This window comes from Mauremys reevesii, linkage group 10 (genome assembly GCF_016161935.1).
Source record: "Mauremys reevesii isolate NIE-2019 linkage group 10, ASM1616193v1, whole genome shotgun sequence".
NCBI lineage: Eukaryota > Metazoa > Chordata > Testudines > Geoemydidae > Mauremys > Mauremys reevesii.
The window spans coordinates 6,084,273-6,108,301 of record NC_052632.1 but is presented as its reverse complement, the minus strand read 5'-3'; the positions used below and the strand labels follow the sequence as shown (position 1 = coordinate 6,108,301).

At 42.4% G+C, this 24,029-nt stretch overlaps 1 protein-coding gene across 2 annotated transcripts in view; it reads right to left on the bottom strand.

Moving 5' to 3' along the window:
- DENND4A (DENN domain containing 4A) overlaps nucleotides 1-24,029 on the bottom strand; it is a 112,522-nt gene that overhangs the window by 87,330 nt on the left and 1,163 nt on the right. For both annotated transcript variants that reach the window (XM_039490669.1, XM_039490673.1), the window contains exons 2-3: nucleotides 23,499-23,619; nucleotides 104-328 (exon numbers count right to left, since the gene is read on the bottom strand). The gene's annotated coding sequence lies outside the window, so the exon portion shown is untranslated. The remainder of the gene's footprint in view (nucleotides 1-103; nucleotides 329-23,498; nucleotides 23,620-24,029) is intronic.

Genomic DNA, 24,029 nt, shown 5'->3' with positions numbered 1-24,029 from the left:
GGTTGTTACATGAAAAGTGTAAAAGAATAGGTACCGAGATCGTTCAATGCTAAAAAGTATAATAAATCCTTGTTTTGAGCAAGGAATACAAAACATCAGCTACCTGCGCAGCCTCACCACAAAGACCTTTTAGGGCCTCTTCTAGACACAATAATCCAGGCACGGAGTCAATGGAAGTTAGGAGCCTACATCCCTCTGAGGATCTGGGCCAATGGGATAAACAAGACATCTATATCCAAAGCCTCTTGTAGTTTGCTGCAAACTGGATGAACGTTCTGCAGCAACGTCCTCAGACTGTGCAGTGCTCTGGTGAAAATTCTTCAAAATTCTGTAGTGGATTAAGATATATTTTAATAATAGAAATTTTTATTTAATTAAATATGAACATGAATAACGCAATCTATGCAATTACCTATGTTACTTCTTTTGATAATACATTCAGAATATTTTATGCTATCTGTACATGCTGAGTTTTCAATTTAGTGTCATTTTCGGGTTTCAGTTAGCACCTGATTGGGATTAATGGAGCATTTCACACCTCTCAGAGCTATTGTTTCAGGCTTTCTGCATTCATGCAGACCATCTCTGCATTGATTCACATCTGGATCACCTTTTTGAGGTTGTCTCCACACCACTCCATCACTAGGAGTAGAAATTTATATTTGTAATGAAAGCTGAGATTCTGAAGACAATTATTTAGCAAGGGGAAGAGTCTATGGCTAATTTTGTTGTCATGGAATACAATGGTGTCCCTAGCCTCTGTTTGCCAGAAGCTGGAAATGGGCAACAGGGGATGGATCACTTGATGATTATCTGCTCTGTTCATTCCCTCTGGGGCACCTGGCATTGGCCACTGTGGAAGACAGGATACTGGGCTAGATGGACCTTTAGTCTGACCTAATATAGCCATTCTTATGTTCTTATACACCGTGGAGCCCCCACTGCATAAAGCAGGACCCCATTGTGCTAGGCAGCATACAAATACAGTGTACACTGATTACTCCACTCAGCTCCAACCTGCTCTCTGACTTTGACCCACCTGCCACTCTCACTTCTTGGTCAGTCAGGGTACCCACAGGTCTGCCCCAAACTCTTTGCTACGATTTAGTCTTTTACTCATACAGTCCCAGGTACTCAGAATATTCTCCCTTCCTCTGAGCCATCAAGCCATCTCTCCCACTTTAAAACTAGCCTTAAAAACTTTTCTGTTTGGCTTGTCATTTACTTTCTCTACAAAGCCTTGTGTAATGCCAAGTGTGAAGACAATGAGTATAATACTGTATTTGTAACAATGATAATCAGAACCAGTGAGTAGAGTTACTGTACTGGCAGAGACATATTTATTGTGTACACTGCTCTTGCAGGCTCATTACACAGAAGTGATTTGTTAGTTGTGCAAAGCCCTTCCCTTCAACCGAACATTAGAGAACTCTAGGGAAAACTCCTGGAATTTCCTCTAGACAGATCTTGCCCCCACATGAAATCTGATTCAAAGTAAATTGAGTCATTAGGTACCTTCCCACTTATTCCAGTGAGTTTTGGATTACGTTCTTACTGTGCATAGTAAGTAAATTGGGAACAATTGCCACATACTATAAGTGGGCTGGCAACATGAGTGCCTAAAGTGGGACTGTAATACTTAGTCCTGCCATGAGTGCAGGGGAGTAGACTAGATGACCTCTCGAGGTCCCTTCCAGTCCTATGATTCTATGATTCCGCAGCCTCAGCATTTCAGAGTCTGAAATACTGGGTGGAGCCTCATCAGTCATATTTAGCCTTCTCAGCAAGGCAGCCAGGGAATTTCTACGAGCCAGCAGCCACAGAACCGTTTCTTGTCCATGCTGCAAACCAAAATTTCTAACTTGTGGTTTTGAAGTCCTTTTCAGAGCATGGATTTTATTTTAAGTGAATTTTACACATGGGTAAACTGAAGCTAGACAGAGGCTAAGTGGCAGATGGTCAGTGGAAGAGCCAAGAATACAACTGAGAATTCATGAGTCCCAGTACCCTGCTTTAAAAATCTTTATCCCAATGTTGTGAGGCTTAACTCCTTAATCTTTGCGATGGGTTTAAAAGGTGCTAAGAAGGCACATTATTATTACTACTATTACTTCCCTATAGAAATTGTTTTTTCACTGGCATGATTACTTCATTTTTTTTAACCTGGAACTGTGGGGCCTTATTCTGGTGACACTCACATTGGTTTTACTCCTGTGGAACTCAATTGGTTCTGGTGTATATATTCCTGATATACATTGATGTGAAAGGAGAATCAGACTTCAATATGTTGAAACAAACAAACAAAAAATCCCTGACAGAACATCTTTTTAAAAGATGTGACAAAGATGTGAAAAAATAACTGTAAAGATAATGCTAATGGATAATTATAAAACTTGTAACTGACAAAACAAGACTCTGGATTTCAGATGATAAATTACCTTATTCTCACCACTAATCCACTTGCAATACAATAATGTATCTACATCTTGAGGGTTATGCACTGAAATGGAGGTTTTGGCAAACTATATTCATACTGAAAGTTGGGCAGCAATTTCATGAGGAATTTTTAAAAAATAAGTCTGTTTGAAAATTTGGCATTGATCCCTTTTGACTTTCCCTGTTTGGAATGATTAAACTTTAGCAGGGGGTACAAAATAGAGTATTTAAATGTTATGATGTGGCAGTAGACTGGTGCAATCACCCTTCCCTTGGTGGCTCTCAATGCAGTGTTTCTGAAAGGCTTTTAAACTGCAGGGACACTCACTGCCTATAAATTATAAAAGAGGCTATAGACTATTGTGCATGCAAAAAAAAATATTTCAAACACTTCTCCAGATATGGAAAGTGCTGCGGCAGCTAAAAATGTGAAGAAATTAATCAAATACAGGGCCTGATCCAAAAGCCACTGAAGTCAGTGGAAAGTCTCCCATTGATTTCAATGGGCTTTGGATCATGTCCATATGGTTAAGACCATTTATGACATGAACCAGTTGATTCACAAAAGCACAAATTTCTGCCTTCAGTTAAACCTCTCTTGCCCCTGATTGCAGTGCAATTTGCATAAAGGTAACAGTGCAGAATATTGCCCCAAACGAGCAAGGATGACATCTGCCCTGCTGCATAGGGATGTGTGCTAGAATAATGAGAACCAGCAGCTGAACCAGTACTCTGGTCACTGTACATTCAATTACACCGCTAACCTTGATATAATGCCACCCAATATAACACAAATTTGGATATAACGCGGTAAAGCAGTGCTCCGGGGGGGGGGGGGGGGTTGTGCACTCCGGTGGATCAAAGCAAGTTCAATATAACACAGTTTCACCTATAACACAGTAAGATTTTTTGGCTCCCAAGGACAGCGTTATGTCGAGGTAGAGGTGTAGTCCCACCCTCCAACCCCCTGCATCCCAAGAGGGCCTAGATCAGCCTGAGCTATGGGGACCTAAGGAGATAATTAACCTATTAACTAGATGAGTAGAAAAGGAACACAGGAAGGATGAACTCAGGAGAGTAGGGAGCAAGTAGCTAGTCAGGAGAGATCTTTGCATGAAGGGATTTCTCCTCTCTGGTAAAAGGGGATAATAATTATGTGTCACTGTAAATAGCCTTGTTGCATTGGACTGTAAAAGGGTGGTGGTTGCTATAACACAAATAAGGTACACAGCGGTGGTACTAAAGTGGAGGTGTCGGAGCCATTTCTGCACGAAGCCAGGAGCAGAGGACCATGCCCTCACTGGAGAACACAAGGCCTGCTCCACCATTTATTTTTTCAGGGTTTGCCCCTCTAGTCATTGAACTCAGTGGTTGTGCTTGCTTGAGTAAAATGAGCAGACGTGTCCCCTCATGAGCAGACTGCCTTGGCAAGGCTTTCTGTGGAGTACTGATGCAGGACTTCAGCCAGTAAAGGAGGCCACAGACACAGACATGCAGAAGGACTGGGAAACACAAACAGTAAGAAAAATATCTCTAAAGAATTGACCTAAATTTCTCTCTGTCTTTTCTATAAACAAGAGTCTGATAAAAACTCACTCTTGTTTCATTGTACAGTGAGGGTTTATTTCCTCGGACCTTTAGAGTGAGCGCCAGGAAATTATTCTTCACTAATGTTAGAACTATTTGCAAGCTGCTCCAGCTTTGCAACATTCTCCACGCAAATGTCAGGAGGTCCAAATACAGAGGCAGGATGTCTGCACCAACGGGAGGAAAAAAGGGGCCAGTTTTGCCATTGTGCTTGGTTTTGTGGCTATGACTAGGACATTGGGCTAATGTGACACTGAGCAAACTGGATGCCTTACATCTCCACTTCTTGTTGCTGTTGGCCTATAAATATCTACAGCTGGACCATATTAATGGAATGGCCCCTTCAATGTCAAGTGATAGGGGAAGACCTTCCACGAGAATGAAGCATATGTAATAGCAGCCTGCATCCACACCATCTTTGCTGTGCTCCTGTCAACTCACACAAGAAAGGCCAAGTCAGTATTGAGGTGGAAAACGGTTCAGAACTGTGTGCTCTGGGAAGGCATGTAGGTGATTCATCAGGTGGCATTCTTTCCTCTGAGTCAGCAGAGAATCTCCTGCTCAGAACATTGCTAGGAGGTACCATCATGCTGGAGATACCATCCTTTAGAGGAGATATAAAACAAGGGTTATGAGCACCTTTGCTCACTAAAGATCTCATGCTTTTACTTATTGGAAGAATGAGTCTTCACTCCAGAATCATGACCAGATCCCAGTCCATGTAATTACAGTCTATATCTAAACTTTCCATGCAATTTCCGTTGGTCATTTTCCATCCTTAACTTTTGTGCAGTGTTAGACTGAAATACTTTCCTCATGGATTGTGTTTTCTAAATGGTCAACCTACCTAATTCTCAATTATTGAGGGACAATCTCCACTCATTGTTATATTTTGCTTTCCACAACCAAATCTCTGTACAGCTTTTCATGAGTGATGTACCTGAGTATTCGGATTCTAATATCTAAACTGTATTGTTAAACCTATTCACCTAAATGTGGGTTATTGCTGTTTATGTACTCTGTGTATCATATGACTTTTAAAAACTAACTTTATATTTGTGGATAATCTAAGCACTATACCCAGATGTACAGACATTCTTTTCCCAACCAATGTATTATATAATTTTTTAACATTATCTTTAATAACATTTTTAAATAGCTGCTGCATTCCAGAGACTACTATATATCACTGTTAACTGAACTATATGTGTCACTTACTTACTTCTTAGAGATTTTATGAGGCTTAATTAATTAGTGTTTGTAGAACATGTTGAAATCTGCAGAAGAAAGCCACTATAGAAATTTCATTATTAATTTACAATCGCCTGTTTATGAATAATAGGCTAACATCTTGGCAGTCATGGGAGAAAGTGAGATGTAAAACTAACATAAAGCACCTGTACATATCTGGGGGTATAACCTGACAATTATAAACTCAGGACACCTGAAAATCAGACTGAGAGCTGTTAAGATACAACCAGGAGATTTGCTGCTGGGTTTTGATGTGAGACCCCTGTTTATAACTGTTCACACAGATAAAAAGCCTTTTATTTTCTTCCAAACAAGCTTGAACAGGACACCTCATTGGAAACACAAAGAGCACTCCATCCAAATGACATCACTAAGCATAACAATTATTTTGTATGGCGAGAAAACACTGGGTGCCTCTTCTGACTAATTGTCATGAATGATTTCCAAGAAAATGCCTCTTCAGAATAAAATGCAACTCACTTATCCAATCAAAATAACACCATAACTTCCCCGCCATCTCGTCCCTACAAAAACCCAACCAAAGTATCCTCAAAATCCAGTTTCTGCTAACTGTAGAAGGGCAGTGCTTAATTTGTGCAAGGGCTTGCCAGGGCTGAGCTCTGGCACCTCTGGCAGTTCATAGCTCCAGCACTGCTGGGCTTGCTGCATCAGTTATGAATGTAAAAAAAAATGCTTGATCCCTGGCACCTAATTGCTTGATCCCTGGCACCTCTTTCATTACAAATGAAGCACTGGGAGAAGATGTGTACACTTCTTAATTTTGGGAGGCACTCAGATACCACAGTTCTGAGCACCATGTAATAGCACAGACAGGGGTGTTATGGATTGATTAGTGAATGCTTGTACACTTCCTCAAACATGTAAAATTGGCTGAAATAACTGCTGAGTATTATTATGCTCCCTGATTCAGGAAAGCACTTGGGCATGCATGCAAGTGTTCTGAATAGAGATGCTTTTGTGAATCAGGACCATGTAGCATTTTGGGATACCTTGTACATTGAAGGAGCTATATAAACTATTCTTCTATCTGGGTGAAGATTAATGGAAAACTGTGGCTTGTGTGTGAAACGCATCCATCCGTTTGTGGCACAAAATTGCCCTGAAATCTGGCAAATTCCTTGAATCACAGTCTGACTTGCAGTACAAATTTTTTTTTACTATAAATAACAATAGTGGGGGAAATGTTCTTGGCAAGTCAGCTTGTTTCATGCTGCTGATAGTTCCTGTTAGTGATATGTATTTTTCTTACTGAGAAAACAATGGAAAACAGCTGCTAAAACACTAACAATGGGGCCAGGGAATAGCAGCTTTTCCAAAATTTGAAGCATGCAGAGTAAAGCCCATTTAAAATAGAATTAATTATTAAACCTACATCCTTTTTGGTAAAATGAAGCCCTCTTAGACCATCTAGTTTGTCTCTCAGACAGTGCAAGACCATGCCCTATTGTACTTTTACTAGTGGTTTGTCCAGTCTAAGTATTAATATCTAGTTTAAAATATCAGTTACGTACAGATATTCATTATCATTACCATTCATACTAACATTACTTTGCACTTATAGCATGCCTTGAATCCTTAGGACGCCCATGTGTGCAAAATGGATAATGTTATCTCCATTTTACAAATGGGTAACACTGTGTTACAGAGTGTTAACACAGGTCTTGAAAAAGTCAAGAATGAAGTCAGTGAAAGAACAAACCCCACAAGAACAAAATAGGAGTTAGGAGTCCACTGCTCTAACCATTAGACATACTCCCAATCTAAATAAACTAGATTTCAGTGACTCCTACAGGACTGTTCTTGTGCAAACCGAGGTTCTACCGTGCATGGCGCTGAGCACGCTGGTCTTGATCCAGCAAAACACTTGAGTCAATGAGACTACTCACATGCTTAAAGTTAAGGAAGTGCGTAAGGGCTTTGCTGGTTTTGGGGCTAGAGTGCTTAGCACCTTGCAGGATTGAGCCCCATATGAGTTAGCTGTACCATTCATTCACTAAAGCAAGGACTCTAACCACAGCAGAAGAAGAGGGCTACTTGCATGCATTATAGTGTAGCATATGTCACTCCTTATAACCAATAAAAATTAAAATGTACATGACTATCTAGTTATTAATAAATGTCCCTATTAAGCCAAATCGTGGAGCTCAGCAACTCTACTATAAGTAAGCTCCTGAAAGTCTCTCTGTTTCATTTAGGCACAACTTGGACTCCAGTTATTTGTGACACATCTGGCCTTGTGCTGAGTACAAAGTTGAATCTCCCCTTCTCGCACCATTGTGTGAAAGCTGGCCCAGCTACTAACATTCAGTATCGCTGCTGCACTGAGCATTCTCCAGGCGAAGGGTGACATAACTATCAGTCACCCTCTTTAATGTCTCCCAAATCTACTCTTTCCTCCTTGTGCCCAGTGCCTCCGTTGAACCCTTGACATTGTGCTAGTCACCTTCTTCCTTGATTTCCATAACCTTCTCACTGGCCACATCACCTCTTATCCCACCCAGTTTGTCTATAAGGCATCTACTAAAGTCTTCCTCTCTCAATAATCTGATGGTGTCACTTGCCTCTTTAAACTCTTCTGTATGCTCCCTTTCATAGATTTCAGATTTCTTGGAGTTTAAGGCCAGATGGGACCATTAGATCATCTAGTCCAGGGGTAGGCAACCTATGGCACGTGTGAAGGCGGCACATGAGCTGATTTTCAGTGACACTCACACTGTCCGGGTCCTGGCCACAGGTCCGGAGGGCTCTGCATTTTAATTTAATTTTAAAGGAAGCTTCTTAAACATTTTAAAAACCTTATTTACTTTACATACAACAATAGTTTAGTTATATATTATAAACGTATAGAAAGAGACCTTCTAAAAACATTAAAATGTATTACTGGCATGCAAAACCTTAAATTAGAGTGAATAAATGAAGACTCAGCACACCACTTTTGAAAGGTTGCCGACTCCAATCTAGTCTGACATCCTATATATCATGGGCCATTCATTTTCTCCCAGATACCCCTATACTGAGCCCAAACACTTTAGTTAGACTAAATCATTTTAGTTCTCAGGAGACTACACTATTGTGTGCCTCAGACAGAGAACAGGAAAGACCAAGGTGCCACCAATGCCCAAGACCTCTGCAATGACCAGAAATTGATTAGGTGGGATATGCCCAGATGATCCCAGCAGGCGATCCGTGCCCAATGGACCAGAGGAGGGTGACAAACCTCCAAGATCCCAGCCAATCTGACCAGGGGAAAAATTCCTTCCCGACCGCAGATCTGGAAATCAGTTTGACTCTGAGCAAGTGAGCAAGACACAACAGCCGGGCATCTAGAAACATGATTCTATCACCTCCGAGCATTGCTTTACGTCATCTGGTTTCTCATCTCCAGCTCTGGTCAATCCCTAATGCTTCAGAGAAAGACAGAAAAAAACACTGAATACAGCTGGACAATTGTGTATTAGGGGACAAAATCCTTCCTGACCCATACAGGTGACCAGTTGAAGCTCTGAAGCATGAAATGTGATTATAGTCCCTGTGTTAATGCAGAGCTGCAAGTGGGATGGATGTGTTGATGGCAGTGCAGGCACTCCTTTACTTCCAATGGACAGAGAACATTCACATCACATTCAAGCTCCGATTCCTCACCAGAATTTTGCCCCACCTACTATACAGCTCTTCCTAAGCCTTCCGCTTTTCCCACCTTTTATGGTGCTTTCCATTATGTCTGAAACAGTCTCCTTGTCCACATCCAGCAAGTGTCCTCACTCCCCTGCAAATCCTTCCTCTTCAAATGGTCCCCCATCTCTTCTTCTCCTCATCATTAATCTCCACAACCTCCCTCTTCTCAATGCTTGTCTTGTCTTGTACATGCTTATCTTGTCTCTTCAGGGCAATGAATGTGGGTTATCTATAGATCTGAGCCAACATGCTCTTAGGCCCAGATCCTCAGACATTTAAGCACCTATTCCCAGGCTTTCTACCATGAACAGTCCCATTAGCTTCAAGGTAGTAAGAACTACTGGTATAAATTTTGCAGGATTTGGTCCCATGTTTGTAAAGTGCCATGTAGCTTTATAGTTCTATAGAAATGAAATATATAATAATAATAATTTCATAAATAGATGTCTATATACCTACAGTGCCAGTCAACGCAAGAACTCTTCTTCAAGGCTTCAGTCCAATGCCCCAGCTGCTAGGAAGGTTGCAAAAGTGAAACGAATTGTGCCCTTTCTCCTGATAACATCATGTGTAACACTATAAGCACCCATGGAGCAGCTGTTGCTCTGAAACCTCTCATTTCCCATGGGCAGTGTATAATCATGTCTACCAGACAGTCATGCCAGATACAAGATGTTATTTTTGATCTCTAACATCAACCTCTATCTACAGAGCCAGAGGAACCACTCCAAAACTATCTTTGAACTTAACTTTTAAAATCTCAAAGCAAAAACCACAGCAGCAGAAAATTATGGCAGATACTTCCGAGGGGGAAAAAAAAAAGTGTCTGCGAAGTGGTTGTCCTGATTATCAGCATGCTAGGATCATGCCTTGGTTTTACTAAGTCAGTTTAAAAATCAATCTAGGTAAACTGATACAAGCCCCTAATATAGATGCACTTGGTTAATCCTTGCTTATATCAATTTAAATTAAACTTGTAATTTATGAATGGAAGCTAAATCAACATAAGCAAGGATTAAACCAGTTTAAGTGCATCTACATTAGGGGCTAGTGCTGGTGTAACTAAATTGATTTTTCAATTGATTTAGTTAAATGGATGCTCTTTTCTAGTATAGATAAGGCCTCAGAAGAACACATTGGGCTGGGATATCTTGCTGTTTATTTCAGCATGCGAGAAGCAATATACAAAGAATTAACACATTAAGACCAAACTAACACATTTGGTGACCATAAAAGTGCAGGCAAGCAGGCTGAAGTTAATAATGGGTTGTACAGCAGGAAATTTATGCAAGCAAATGCTAGTTCACATCTTTTAACTCAGGCTTGCAATTAACACCATTTAAACAGACTAGCCATGCCATTTACCAATTGTTTAGTATCATGAAGTTGCATTACACTGACTCTGCTCCAGCAATTGTCCAAATGAAATGGGCATGTTACTTACTTATCAGGTCTTCAGTTAAAAGGATTCCATTGTAGGTGCAGTAAGCAACAGTAAATCTGTGATATTTAAACCCATCTTTACTGAATATAGTAGTAACGTAACATTTGACTTATTTCCTGTTCTGTCATTTGATTGTCATTAGATTTCAAGTCCAGTGACTAACAAACTTCCTCAAAGCGTCCAGGGAGATTCTAGAAAGAACAATACTTTGGTTGACTATTCAAAACCAAATATATAGTAATCACTCAATGTGTCAGTGTTGCATAGAGTGTGTTGAATCTCCATAGTTATGCTCTACATAACAACTAAAAAGGAATAAATATTTTTACAGTGGTTGATAAGTATACAGGAAGTAAGCAACATCTGTTACAATTTCAGGAGATTTTGCCTTCAGCAACTGCTGAAAACCTTCAGATCCTGCATTTCTGATACCCCTTGCTTGGACTTTAATACTAGCAGCTGTTGAACAGCATATGTGCAAAATTGTGACTTAAAAATAATATGTAAAGTCTTTTCTAAAAGGTCACTGCCATGTAAGTTGTTAGCTGTTTTTAATGTATTTTTTCTCTCCATTGTCTACACTACCCATTAGAAGGTTGGGGAAGGGGGAAAAAGGGAGGCGGGGGGAGAATTTTTCTGCAGATTTTGTCATTTTCCATTTTGCAAACACTGATGTTTTTTAAATTCAGAGTTTTCCCTTGGTGCTGAAATTAACATGCCTGTTTTTTGTTTGTTTGTTTTTTAAAGAAGACCAAAAATATATTCCCAGTTTACAGAATAACAACTATAACTCTGCTTACACATCCTTCTGTGTTTTCCTGAACCAGGGCCTATGGAGACCTACCTATCTGCAATCAAATATCACTGCTAAGGTAAACCCTTCCAGCTACAATTATGTAGCACTCACAGCTAAGGAAAAAGTAGTTAAATATGTACAAATATCAATCAATTCTTAGTGAACAGGACAGAGCTACACCCTCCCCTGCACAACACAGATGCACCAGGAATGCATATTACATCTATTTTTCACTTACAGCTGGATTGAGCAATTCAGTGCAAACACTGTTTCTCTCTAAAAGATCAGGGAACAACACAAATTTTAAAAATAAACTTAAACACATGGGCCAAATTCTCTACTGGTGTTAATGGGCAAAACTCTCTGGCAGTCAGTGGAGCAGCTAAACTAGTGGAAAATTTGATCCTATAATTTTGTTTGCATTTAACCAACAGTAATTGTCACATACTTGTTACAGGACTGGGGTTCGTGTACAGTAAACACATACATTTTCATATGCTTCCTTTGAGATTGTAACTTTCCCAAGGAAATTGCAACAGTTATGTTGAAATTGTATTTATCCATATATGGTAGACACTTTGGACCTGACACTAGTGGACTGGAAATGCATGTCAAAGCTCAGAGAGCTAGATTCTGCTGTTACACCAGTGAGGTCAAAGGAGATTTGCACATGTATAAGTGAGAACAGAATTTGGCCATGAAAGTCCATAGTGTTATATTTTGGAGTCTTACCGAGTTCTTTGTGTGTTGTGTTCTTAACTTATCAGTGGATGCCATTTTATTTGAAAATAAATTAAAGAGAAAGATGCCTTCAAATATTTTCAGAAAAACAGGACCTTAGTTTGGAAAACAGACATAGTAATTCTACCTACTAAGGCCTGGTCTACATTGGGAAGGGGCGGGGGGGAAACCATTCTAAGGGCTGGTCTACACTAAGGGGGAAAATCGATATAAGATACGCAACTTCAGCTACGTGAATAACGTAGCTGAAGTCGAAGTATCTTATATCGATCACTTACCCGTCCTCACGGCGCGGGATCGATGTCCGGGGCTCTCCATGTCGACTCCGCCACCGCCGTTCGCGGTGGTGGAGTTCAGGAATTGATAGGCGTGCGTTCGGGGATCGATATATCGCATCTAGATGAGACGCGATATATCGATCCCTGAAAAATCGATCGCTACCCGCCAATACGGCGGGTAGTGAAGACGTAGCCTAAGATACGCAACTTCAGCTACGAGAATGGCGTAGCTGAAGTTGATGTATCTTAGATCGACTTACCTCCCGTCCTCACAGAGTGGGATCGACTGCCGTGGCTCCCCATCGACTCCGCTTCTGCCTCTCGCCCTGGTGGAGTTCCGGAGTCGACGGGGAGCGCGTTCGGGGCTCGATTTATTGCATCTAGACGAGATGCGATAAATGGATCCCCGATAGATTGATCGCTACCCGCTGATCCGGTGGGTAGTGTGGACGTACCCTAACACTCAAACTGAATTCTATCAAGTGCCATTGCTAGTGAGATCACAAAGGCTGAGACACACTGATCAAAGCAAGAAACTTAATGCCTGCCACATCATCCTTAAATACAAAGCACCCTCTTATGTCTAGAACCAGAAGTTTATGTGGGACAAGGACATTGTAAGAGGGTCTAAGGAAATACAACACAGTAGATACTTTGGCAGTGTATATTGCCTACTCTAGCTGTATCTATGTTGAACTATTACATTTTAAATAATGTATATGGGAAAATGCACTATCTTTAAGTGGTTTTAAACCCTGGAGATTGGTGAATAATAAATAAAAACTTTTATTCTTTTATCAGTGACTCACATCTGCTCATACTGGTCTGGTGTGGAGAGTGCTGGGAATGAAGCTAAACTATATTAAGTTGGAAGTGTTGTATTATTTGCATAAGCATAACATTCTATTACTTCTTTGATTTCACAGCAAATTGACTTTTTCAGATTTATTCTCAGGGAGCGTGGCACCAGGAAGGCTGGTCTGGATTAATCTGAGTATTGTATCTAACCATCTTGGAAATAGGCCAAACTCTCAAATGATCTTTCATTAGAACTGCCATCATGGAACAACAAACCCATAACTTGTTTTTCTCTGTTCTATTAATTGGGTGTCTGGGGAAACAAACTTGCACCTGCCTCAGGCGTGTACTTTCACTGTGCAGACTCCCAAACATAGGCACATTCTGTATACTTGCTTCTCTTATGCTTTGTGGACATTAGAAACCAGCTACTGAGCTACTGTAAAGTGGTGTAACTCCACAATCAAGCTATAACTATTTCCAGCAGCTCAGGATCTAGTCCTAGATGCACAGGAAACCTTCACCAAATCTTAGCAGTACCAGACACTACCACCTTCTATTTGGGCTGCGTTCACTGATGCATCTTCTGGTAATCCATCTCCTATTGCACCCTAGGATTTTTCTGCATTCCTGGATCCTCTAGAGCTGGGACCATCTAAATAAACTAGGTGTGACCTTTTTTTCAGTCTGTCAAAACCATAGGGGCTGGTTCTGCTTGGTGTTGAGCAGATACTAATGACTAGTCATGCAGGTAGATTAATAGTGCAACTTAGGACAAATCAGAATTCTAGATCAAACAATGTTTTATGGAATACACCAAGGGTCAGCAACCTTTCAGAAGTGGTGTGCCGAGTCTTCATTTATTCACTCTACTCATGCCAGTAATACATTTTAACGTTTTTAGAAGGTCTCTTTCTATAAGTCTATAATATATAACTAAACTATTGTTGTATGTAAAGTAAATAAGATTTTTAAAATGTTTAAGATGCTTCCTTTAAAATTAAATTAAAATGCAGAGCCCCCTGGGCCAGTGGCCAGGATCTGGGCAGTGTGAGTGCCACTGAAAATCAGCTTGCGTGCCACCTTCAGCCTGCATGCCATGTCATAGGTTGCCTACTCCTGGAATACACTCTAAAGTGAACATCTTGCACAGCTTGCTATGACACAGCTGATTAATGAGAAAACTCTTATCCCACTGGGTTTGTCCAAGCATATGAAACCCATTTTTAGCATCCCAAAGGTGTTCACACCGACAGACCTGACAGCACAGTCTGCCTGACTGTAACTCTCTAGAGTAGCAGGAAGGATGAAATGGGTCATGAAACCAGTCCCCTAGAGGGAGAATCTTGAGTAGAATGTCAACATCTTTTTCGTCTTCATCATTTCAACTGTTTGTGCTTTTACCAATGAGGCATCCCCGATGTTCCAGTTTGCTTCTAAAGATGCAGGACCAGATGGCTCGCACACATAATGTACTGACTCATGGCAGGGCCTGAGGTATTTGTTATGTATGACAGCTAATATAGGTGCTGGACCATTTTTGATTCCTGAATGTATTCCTTTCCAGGGTGAGCTGTGCATCACATATGGACAGCACCAGAACAGCTACCTATGAATCACAAACGTACAGTTGAAAGATTAGGCCGCCTATTTCCCTCACAGTGTGTTGGGGAAACACTCATCAGGCACTTAACACAGAGGGCAAGAAAGACACCCACTAATGAAACATGCAGCGTGGGAGATATGCAAGGCATTGCCTCGGTGGCAAAGTATCTTGCAGCAGAGAATGCTTATAGCCAAAGGATACAAGGCTATTGTCAGAATCCAGCCCCATTCCCCTTATAGGTAATGCCATAAACTGTTGTAGACACACTGCCTGGTGCCTATTTGTACAGTTAATAACTATAAGGATATTTCTGGCCAGAAAGCTTCCTAAACATAGTAATGAGAAGGTGCTAAACTCATTGTCTGACAATGCACCTGTCTCCTGCATTTTCTGGAATATGGGCCTGATTCTCTACTTCCTTACCTGGTGTAAAGCAGGAGTCACTCCGTTACATTCAAATGAGTTACACTGTATAAAACTGGTGTAAATGAGAGGCCAATCTGGCCCATAATGTAGTCTTAGTGCCAACAAAGTTTGCTTAGTGGAGGGATGCAACATTGTAGCGCTTCTGCAGAGTGTTATTTGTGCTTCAGTGAGAGAAATGTCAAAGAAGCAACTTTGCAATCATCCCTCATTGAGGAGTTGCACAGACCCACCTTGGGTAGATAACTGAACTGTGAAAGAGACCGGAATGCTAGTAAAACGCTCTCATACATCTACAAGTATGAATCCACTAAGAAAGTCTGGAATCCCAAGCTGGTACTCAAGGCACATAAGAGGGTCTCATGGACAAGAGAAGCCACGATTTGCTCTTCTGCAGCCTGTCTCTTACCAGATATTTGACACTGTACTGGACTGGACTGGAACTGACAGAACACCTTCTGAGTGGGTACAGTGACAGCCTTAGCAGATAGGCATGAGTGCTGGTATGCCAGAGCCCCAGTCCGTGCATTGTGTTTAAGTGCAGGGGGCTGGAACCTTGTCCAGGAATGTCAAAACTGCACTATTTGAAGAGCTTCTGCAATTAAGAATGTGTCATCACTGCCTCCAGGTCAGCACAGGGCTCACTTTAAATCTTCTATAAATAGCTTCCCAAGGCAGAGCAAGGCAAATGTTTGGCTCTGGTGAATCTAAGTTTTGCATTCTCTAGGGAAGGCGGAAGATTCTTTAAAGTCCCTCCATCCTTGCACAGGTCTTTGTGGAAAGCTCTTGTGGATATTCACCAGAATGAGCCAAATTTCTTGCTTGAATACCTCAGCAAGGTGCAGAAAGCAGATCTGTGGCTTTCTTCACCACTGAAAGTCCAGGTTTAATTTCTGCTAAAGAGAAAAATGAAGCTCAAACTCAGGCCTGGTCTACACTACACGTTTAAACCAAATTTAGCAGCATTAAACTGATTTAACCCTGCACCCGTCCACACAATGAGGCCCTTTATATCCATATAAAGGGCTCTTTAAACCGATTTCTGTACTCCTCCCCGATGAGAGTAGCGCTGAAATCGGTATTGCCATGTCGGATTAGGGTTAGTGTGGCCGCAAATCGACGGTATTGGCCTCTGGGTGGTATCCCACAATGCACCATTGTGACCGCTCTGGAAAGCAATCTGAACTCGGATGCACTGGCCAGGTAGACAGGAAAAGCCCCGCAAACCTTTGAATTTAATTTCCTGTTTGCCCAGCGTGGAGCTCTGATCAGCACGGGTGGCGATGCAGTCCCAAATCCAAAAAGAGCTCCAGCATGGACCGTACGGGAGATACTGGATCTGATCTCTGTATGGGGAGACAAATCTGTTCTATCAGAGCTCCGTTACAGAAGATGAAATGACAAAGCATTTGAAAAAATCTCCAGGCTATGATAGACAGAGGCCACAGCACAGTGCTGTGTGACAAGCATAACGGAAAGCCAAAGAATCAAATGGACGCTCATGGAGGGAGGGAGGGGGTACTGAGGACTCCAGCTATCCCACAGTCCCCGCAGTCTCCAAAAAGAATTTGCATTCTTGGCTGAGTTCCCAATCCAGGGAAAAAGGGCGCGAAATGATTGTCTGCCGTTGCTTTCACGGAGGAAGGATTGAGTGACGACATTTACCCAGAATCACCCACGACACTGTTTTTGCATTGGGATCTCAACCCAGAATTCCAATGGGCGGGGGAGACTGTGGGAACTATGGGATAGCTATAGGATAGCTACCCACAGTGCAACGCTCCGGAAATCGACGCTAGCCTCGGTACATAGACGCACACCTCCGAATTAATGTGCTTAGTGTGGCCGCGTGCATTCCGACTTTATACAATCTGTTTTACAAAACCGGCTTATGTAAAATCGGAATATCAGATACTAGTGAAACCTCTCTGCATCTTAAATTATTTGAAAAGGGTAGGACACCTAGTGGATTTCTAAGGAATATCTTCAAGAAGGATTATTATCAGCACATTGTCATTTTCCTGGCATAATGAACCATGAATATGTTTGTAGAGGAAGCATAGTAAAATCAGGATCTCAGTTTACTAAATGAATCTAGATACAGCTTCCAATTTACCTTAAGAGGCAGCTACTATTACTAGACTGTATTCAAATACTATTACTTTTATTGCACTGTCTTTAAAAAAAGCATTATGGGGAACTGGCTGTATCAGAGGACTGGAATCATGATAGAGAGCTCTTCACCCAAGCAAAACCAATGTTGTCTGGCAGCAATGGACAGTGGTCCCAGCTGATGACTGTTCAATGATCTAAATGTGATGAGTTTGATAGTCTCAGTCTAGTTCTTGGAAGACAGGTGCTTATGTAGCAAGGAATAGCACCGCGCTGGGCACTAATTGCCAACCTTGTTGGCCATCTCAGCAGCAAGAGCAGGGATTGAATTGGCCGTGGAGTTTAAACTGCTTTCTCAATCCCCTAGAGCCGGTCCCTTCAGATTAAAATCAAGGTGTTTCGGTGGGCTGGATAGAGAAGCTTGTTCTGGTGCTGCCCTTGCTGTTCTTGTCCTGTGGCTTGTATTTATACTCAGATAATCTACCTGGATGTCAGTGAAGTGAAACGGGTGTAACTGAGAGCAGAATTTGGCTATTTGTAGACAATAACAAGTGGTACGAAAAGGTGTGGAGCTGAAGCACAAACTTCAGAAATTACTTCTTGACCAATATGCAATCACGGAGCAGCCAGTGCTCTCTTTCAAAATGTGTCTGTGGAGGCAACAGGCCAGGGAAGTTTGTTTGTGGAATCCGGAATGGAGACAGGGAATAGATGATTTCACATCATGACAGACTCACCTCATCAAGCACTGAGTCATCTGGTCATTTGCATTAAATTCCTGTTCCCCACAGAATGAAGAAAGCTTCTCTTCCTTCCCATTTACTTCAACACTGATCTACTTTAACACTGGTCCCAGAGAACTGCTGACTCTTTCTAGACCTACTCCCTTCTCTTTCTCCAGCAGAGATACACAGATACGTAGAGAGTAGCAAAATTAGGGCTAGTTTTGAAAACATATCTAGGGTAATTTCAGATCTGAGTCCCATGTTATTCAAATTCTGCAGTTTGGGGAGATGAAGGTTGATTTACAGGAAATGACCTGGACAGGGCCCACCTCTTTGTCATATGAGCTGTAGAACTAGAAAGTATAGAGTTTAGAGCTGTAATTCAGTTAGCTAAGCTATCGACCGCTTTGCATTTCTATTATGTTCACCAGTGCCAGGGAGAGTGGAACTCCTTGCACACCACAGTCCCTTTAATCTGGTCAGGTCTGTTTAAAAAGGAAATTTGTTATTTAAGCGGACAGATTTTATATTCAGGAGTTCTTTTTCTGAGTGACATTATGTGAAACTGAAACTGGTGAGGCCTAAAGTGACTCTTCTCTTCTATAATTTAGAGGCTTGATTGGAAAGCTGAGTGAATTATCTCTGCATCATTGTAATGACTCATTGCTTGTTAGGAAATTGGAAAGTATTGACTGGATTTCCCCCCTAGGAAATATTTCTCCTCTGAATGAGTAGTGGAGGTTGTGTTGCTTTGCTTTTGTCCCTCTTGCCTGTTAACAGGGAAAGCCGGTTGTCCCTTTGATTGGGAAAGTGGGAATTTGGGTCATCAGCCATTCAAGGACAATTTTGAATTATTGTCACTTTCTGATCCAAATCATTCTCTGAACTGCTCATTGTTTGATGGAATTTGCAACACATATACTGGAAATGTAGGGCCAAGTTCAGGCATCTGCCAGAAAACCTGCAACCCAGCAATGGTAGTGCTGGACAGTTGCCAACCTTCATTTTGTTTCCTTCAAATCCCAGGTAGAGACCAATCTGCAGCGTGAAATCATAGCACCATTGAAGTAAGTGGAAAAACTATCATTTAATTTAGTGGGACCAGGATTTCATCCTAGAAGTTAGGGGTAGATGCCTATTTGTTTTTGACTATATATCCGTAACCCATCAATGGTGCCTTGTCGATCTGTGCTCCTTGCAGGTCTCATTTACAAGTCACGGACGTGCACGGCCTAGCTCATAGCTGTAACACTGATACCTACATGCATACATTAATGGTGCTGTGGCAGCATATTTCTGGACTTGTTTTGGTAGCTGGTCTATGAATTTCCAAAACATGGCCATAAATGCACAGTTATAAGTGCGACCTGGTCTCCTTTTCTCCTGCACATAAAACATTCAGGAGCTATGTGACTCTCATGTTTTGTCTGTGCTCTAGCTTTTGGGAATGTGCTGTGTCTCTCTGCTCACTAGAGAAACATGTGCGTCTAAAGGAAGAATGGAGAAACTATGATGTGGTGATAATTTGTGTTGTTTTCCTTTGACTGAATTTCATGCTCACGCAAATGAGAAACTAATGGCAGCATAGAGACCAGATTTGCCAATGAACTTCATCCCTGAATTGCTAAATCCTCTGCTATTCCAGTGCTGAGCACATATACATTAGTAGTGTTAATACATTTCATTACTGACATGAAGTATCCCATATAATCCAAACCTGGCTGCCCTCACAGCTATGCCAATACTCCTCATTCTTGGTCTGCAGCATTTCCTGCTATCCCAATCCTGTCTCCAGACAGTTCTGTCAGTGCACCTCTGTCCTGATCTGCAGCACTCTCTGATATTTTAATCTTGCCTATTTACTCCAAGAAGAGAATGATTACAAATTATTTTAATTAGTTTAAATTGGCTTAGCTAAAGATAACTCCTACTACCACTCACGCATGTGGCAATCTGCTGTCATGTTCATCTTAATAGACGTGATTGGCAAAAGCCCTCTATTATAATTTACATTAGGTCAGAACCATACAGAAATATAAAGAACATTATGCTCATTTCAGTTGGATTCAGTATCGATTCTTACTTTCTGTTCTAAACTCTTATGTTGTATTACCTTGAGCAACCCCAGAAATAACTGCAGTTAGGTGCAGGATGAAATTACTCTTGTATACAAGTGTCATTAAAATGTTTTTTTCTGAAATATAAACTGATAAATATACTCTATAAAAGCACAGGAAAACAACTAGGTTTTTTGTGTTGCTTTTCTTTCTTTTTTTTTTTTTTTTAACAGCTGTGTAACAAAAAGTCATTTGATTTGTGCTATTCCCCCCCCCCCCCAATAAGATAAAAAAATATTTTGTCTTTTAAAGAGTGAAACTAAGCTTGACAAATTTCAAGTTCACACCTTAGGTACTTTTGCGATGTCTATAGTATCTGAGAGCTTCACACTGTGTAATGTATTTATCCTCACAATACCCCTGTTAGGTAGAGCAGCACTATTATCCCCATTGCACAGAAGAGGAACTGAGCCCTGGTCTATGTTACAGAGTTAGGTTGACACAAGGCAGCTTAGTCGAGCTAACTCTGTAAGCATCTACACTAAAATGTAGCTCCCACTGACGTAATTTGCCCACTACACTGAGGGCAGGTCTACACTATGGGGTTAAGTCGACCAAAGTTACGCAACTCCAGCTTTGTGAATAACGTAGCTGAAGTCGACGTATCTTAGGTCGACTTATTGTGGTGTCTACACCGTGCTGGGTCGATAGGAGAAACTCTCGTGTCAACTTACCTTATGCTTCTCCTTCCGGTGGAGTACCGAAGTCAATGGGAGAGTGATCTGTGGTTGATATAGTGGGTCGACAGTGTCAGTGTAGACACTGTGTTGCTTACATTGACTGTTTGCTGCCTTACAGAAGCCATCCCACAATGCCCCACACTGACAGATTGGTGCAAGCGCTCCTGGTGAGGACACTCACCGCTGAGAGAAGGAGGGTAGTGTGGACATGAAAAAGTGATTTAATTACTGCAGCGGCTATACAGCGAAGTAATTTAGATTGATATAATTTTGTAGTGTGAACATACCCTGAGAAACAGGCGCCAACTCGGTGGGTTCTCCGGGGCTCAAGCACTCACAGTAAAACAGTAGGGGATGCTCAGCACCCACTAGCCACAGTGTTTCCGGCCCTGGGGCTGCCTGCCGATCAATTGCTCGGTGGCCCCAGGGCTGGCTGCCAATCAGCTGTTTGGCAGGCAGGAGCCACTTGGGGAAGGGGAGCAGGAGAGCAGGGAGCAGGAGGTCGGGGGGCTCAAGGGAGAGGGCAGAGCAGGGATGGGAAGAGGCAGAGTGAGGGCGGAGTCTCAGGGGAAGGGGTGGAGTGGGGGTGCGAAGAGGTAGAGCGGGGGAAGGGCAAAGTGGGGGCAGGGCAGGGATGGAGCACCCACCGGGAAAAATACAAGTCAGAGCTTCTGCCCTGAGACACAGAAAGTAATCTACCCTGCAATAAAAGACCTGAGGTTGACACAGGACAGCTGACTCGTGCACGGGCTATAACATTGCAGTGCAGATGTTGGGGCTCAGGCTGGAGCCTGGGCTCTGTGACCCCTGGACAGGAGGGTCTCAGAGGTCAGGTATCTACAACGCAGTTTTCAGACTAGCAACCTGAATCAGCTGACCTGATCTCGGAGCTATGGGTTTTTATTGCAATGTGGACATATGAAGAGAAACAAAAAGTGACTTACCCAGGGTCACAGAGCCAGGCTGTGGTAGACCAAGGAATGAAACCCAGATTTCCCGAGTGCCAACCTAGTCCCCTAACTACTAGACCATCCTTCCTCTTTAATAGCTGAACTGCTATTATGTAATTTGTTATTTTATTGCAAATCAATGTCTCTACTCAATCTTTTATTTTCAGTGCTACAGAAAGGTGCACACTGGTGTTATTTTAACAGCATAATGTATTTTTAAACAACAAAAATTATGTTAAAGGGTTTCTTCTTACCCCAATGAACAGTGCTTGACATTCAGAACTCTCCTTAATGCTACTGGGCTACATTTTTATACATGGAGATGAAAACATTCCCCTTAATTATGCAGATGAGTAACCTATCAGTTCCACTGCTGAAAGCAATCCTGTGGAAAAGAAAATTTTTTTAAAGGCTCCAGTTCAATTATATGGCCATGAATATCATTTTAACTCCTCACATCTTGGTCTCAATCCTGTGCCATGGAAGTCAATGGCAAAGCTCTCATTGACTTCCATGGATATGAATTTGATCCCTATAACATAAGCATGTCAGGGATTTCACCCAAGCATGATTGCTTTATGTTAGACTGCCTTTAAACAACACTCATTTTCCCACCAGTATTTTTGAATAAGTGCACAAAGTAGCTTTGCTCACCTGTGTCTTTTCTGATCTCCTGCTAAGAGGGACATTGCGGTACTGGATTTTTATTCTGGGCTTCACATCATGCAGGACATAGGGATTGCCATGTTTTTCCACGTTCAGGGCTGTTTCTCCTTTGGCCCAAACTAATGCTTGAATATCTTTCTCTTCTGCTCCCTCCTGCTAAATGAGTCTTTCAAACCCTCCCTGAATTTATTTGGGCAGTCTCCCTCTGCCAAGCAGAACTTTATGACCTACTCCTTCCCCGAATAGTTAATTTCTTCAGGAAAAACATACCTCCTAAAGATGTAAAGATCTTTAAGCCTAGAGACAGGCTTGATCCAAATCCTACCCAGCCTTTGAACTGAGGTGATGTGAAGTGGAGCACGCTGACTGTTCTTTCATTTTGCTCCTGAATAGATCTATATTTCTCTAACTCTGTCTGCAGACGCAGCATGTTTCCAGAGATCCACACACCCAAGGCTCGATCGTACACGCTTCCTCTCCAAGCCCCAGCACCATGAGCCTTCTACATACTGGACTGTTTTGCAGTCTGGAATATTAGCTTAGGCCTTTGCTACACATGCGAGTTGGTGCACATTAAATCAGCCCTGAGCGCCCTAACTCTTGAGGTGTCCACACTGGCAAGGCGTGTTTCCCGAGTCCAAATGCAGTGTTCCACTGTGGTGAGCACGTCCGTGAATGCCACAAGCAATCTTGTGTCATATGCGTTATGTGTGTTGATATCATCGTGGGACTCCTCACTGTTACTTTGTAGCTTAAGGAGTAACTTGACTACAATTCGTGAGGTGCTGGTGAGACCGATCAGCATATTCCTCAGCAGTTTGGGATCCATTCCCGCAGACCGAAAAGGAAGACAGAGCACACAGTAAAAAAACGCTGAAAGATGGCGCCAAATGTGGACGGAAGCACAGGAATTGCTGGGATGTGAAGTGATGCATCCCAGGGCACTGGGACAGGACCCAGGATGTCCTGTGGGACCCCCCAAGCCACAGCGCCAGAATGGGAAGAGGTGCTCTGTGGGCTAGCTGCCCATAATGCACCACTACCAATGCCACTGCAAGTGCCGCAAATGTGGCCACACCACTGCACTTGCAGCTGACTGTGTGAACACAGAGACAGCAGCAGGAAAAGCGCTGCCATGAGGGCTGGTTTAACTGCTGGTGCTCTACATCTGCAAATGTAGCCATGCCCTTACCTTCATTGTCCTTGTTGATGTGACAGTTCTGCCAAGTCATCGACATCTCACAGGAGACTCCCACAACTGGAGACCATTTCCTTCAGTTGACTGTTGTACGGAGTGCCATGCTTGGTAATACCTAGAGAGTACAAAATCCATCACATGAAACTCCTGTGCTATGTTGTTCACACCTTGTGGGTGATGAGTTACTTGCATGTAAAGCAGGGTTTCTCAACCAAGGGTCACCACTTGTGTGGGAAAGCCCCTGGCGGGCCTGGTCGGTGTGTTTACCTGCCCCGTCCGCAGGTCCGGCCGATCGCGGCTACCACTGGCCACAGATCGCTGCTCTGGGCCAACGGGAGCTGCTGGAAGTGGCGGCCAGTAAGTCCCTCAGCCAGCGCCCTTCCAGCAGCTCCCATTGGTCCGGAGCAGCGAACCACGGCCAGTGGGAGCCGCGATCGGCCGAACCTGCAGATGCAGCAGGTAAACACACTGATCCGGCCTGCCAGGGGCTTTCCCTACACAAGCAGCAACCCCTATTTGAGAAAC